The sequence below is a fragment of the Myotis brandtii genome, unplaced genomic scaffold (genome assembly GCF_000412655.1).
Source record: "Myotis brandtii unplaced genomic scaffold, ASM41265v1 scaffold13, whole genome shotgun sequence".
Taxonomy (NCBI): Eukaryota; Metazoa; Chordata; class Mammalia; order Chiroptera; family Vespertilionidae; genus Myotis; species Myotis brandtii.
This window is the reverse complement of record NW_005354595.1, coordinates 1,716,120-1,718,537: the sequence shown is the minus strand read 5'-3', so window position 1 is coordinate 1,718,537 and position 2,418 is coordinate 1,716,120. Positions and strand designations below refer to the sequence as shown.

General features: G+C 44.9%; 1 protein-coding gene across 12 annotated transcripts in view; it reads left to right on the top strand.

The window, feature by feature from the left end:
- The window catches only part of LOC102261631 (paralemmin-2), a 382,189-nt gene that overhangs the window by 361,585 nt on the left and 18,186 nt on the right, over window positions 1–2,418 (top strand). The window lies entirely within an intron of this gene.

Sequence of the window (2,418 nt, the reverse complement as noted above, 5' to 3'; positions counted from 1 at the left end):
CCTAATCTTTTCCCCCCCCCCCCCCCCCCCCCAAAAAATTCATATGTTGAAGCCGTAATTGCCAATGTGGATGGGATCTGGAGGTGGAGCCTTTCAGGAGGCAATTAGTGTTTGATGAGATGAGGGTGGGGTCATCATAATGGGATTAGTGCCCTTATAAGTAAAGCTGCCAGAGAGCACAATCACTTTCTCTGCCAGCGTGAGGCCATCTGCAAGACAGGACAGTCCTCACCAGAGCCCAACCATGCTGGCTTCCTGATCTCAGACTTCCAGGCCCCAGAACCATGAGAAAAAATGTTTCATGTTGCTTAAGCCACCTGGTCCATGGTATTTTGTTAGGGCAGCTCAAGCAGACTAAGATAGTGTCTTTCTGGGCTAAATTCAAAGTGTTAGCAGGACTGTGTTCCTTCTAGAGGTCCAGGGAGAGTTTATTTCCTTCCAGTTCTAGAGGCCACATGAATTCAAGTCCTTTTGCTGCATAAGGCAACATATTCATAGATTTGGGGGTTTGGGGTTTAGGCATCTTTGTGAAAGCCATTATCTTCCCTACTCTTGTTCACCTCATGCTGATGGGGTTTGTACCATGTGCCATGCACACTCTCTTGCTTTCTTTCTCATCTCTCTCTCTCTCTTCCCCTCCCTCCCTCCCTCCCTTGTGATTACATCAAGCCTAATGGGAAAATCTAGCATAGTCTTCCTAACTCAAAGCCTTTAACTTAATCATGTTTGCAAAGTCCTTTTGCTGCATAAGGCAACATATTCACAGATTTGGGGGATTAGGGTTTAGGCATCTTTGTGAAAGCCATTATCCTGCCCATCTTGTTCGCCTCATGCTGATGGGGTTTGTACCATGTGCCATGCACACTCTCTTGCTTTCTTTCTCACAGCTAATAAGAGGTGAACCAGGGTTTTGAACCCAGGGAGTCCAGGTCTGGAGCCTGCACTTTTAAAACAACTGCAATATATCTGATTTTGTAACCTGGTGTTTTTTGTGTGTTTTTCCTCTTTATATATTTTGAATAGTGTCCCATGACCCTAACTGTTTTTTAAATCTGACTAAAACATGATTTGTAATGGCTAACTATATATTCCATCATATAAGTGAGCCATATCACTTTAACCATTCTCCTATAGTCAGACACCCTGGTTGTTTCCACATATGTAATTACTGAAAAATGCAATGGTGAAAGTTTTAGGCCCATACTGATTTGCTGAACTAGTGAAGTTCCTTGGTAGCTGGTTAAGTGGTATAAACTAGAAAAAGGTATTCCACAGACGTTTCCTTAGGTTGTAATAGGGATTCTATGAAGTGAGGTTCTCTGGTTAAATAAATGTGAGAAATGCCATACACCCATCCTTGAATTGGAGATTCCCAGACATATTAGCACCAAACCCTTGGTGAAGTCCTCTGGTAAAGAAACCTCTCTCTCTCTCTCGTTTTTAAAGCTTTCTTTAACCCGTGCTGTTCCCCAGGCCCCTGTGACCAGTGGCTCTGTTTGCAGCATTGAGTACTACCTTACAGAACTTAGCTTTGGACATAGTTTTGGAGACACGGCTCTGGAATCATCCCAGCCAAGTGGAGCTGCTTACCCTCAAACGCCTTTAAAAGCTTAAGTCTAAAATTACTCTAGATGCAATAGTTTGGGCAAAATCATGTTTATAAAATTAACTCGAAACTGTTTTCTACCCTCCACTCAGAATTCCAGCCTAGCTTTGTTCTGCTGGTTCCTCTTGCCATAGAGCTCACGGGTACCTGCTCCCTGCTCTGTCAATATCAGGTGTCAGCCTTTGGCTAAGACCACCTGGTCTGCCCCGAGTCTGTGTGACACTTTCCATTCATGTTGTTTCCCAGGACCCATGACTGGGGTCCTTCAGGAGAGCTGTTTTGTAGAGTGTTCAGCCCAGGATGTTTGTCATTGAAAATAGAGCTCACTTTCAGCTGTCATCAGCTATTCAGCCATTCGCCAGGTGAATAAACAAAAATGAGAGCAAGTTTTGATGAGGCCAGTGGGGATGGAGCCTGGAGGTACTGGGGAAGTGCTGGGTGAGATGCATGACAATGAGCACCGGAGATGACCCATCACAATTTGGGGATCCTAACAGGGTATGTCCTCAGGGATAAGAAATTTCTAGGGTTCCTGAGATCATAGACAGGGATGAGCTAGACTCTCCAGGCCTGAGGCACAGACCATTTGAGTCAATTCATGTAATGATCCCAGAGGCCCAAACAATGGTGGTGTCTGGGGTGTCCCACCGGGGGAAGAACATGAGATATTTTTTCACCATCCTAATTGCAAGGACTGTTGGCTGTAGACTTCTGAGGAAGAAGGTGGGTGTGGAACAGGTCCCGCTACAGCTTTGTAGCTGTCTGTGTGATTCCTAACATGGTTAGAATTCCAGTTGGTGGTTTGAACCATA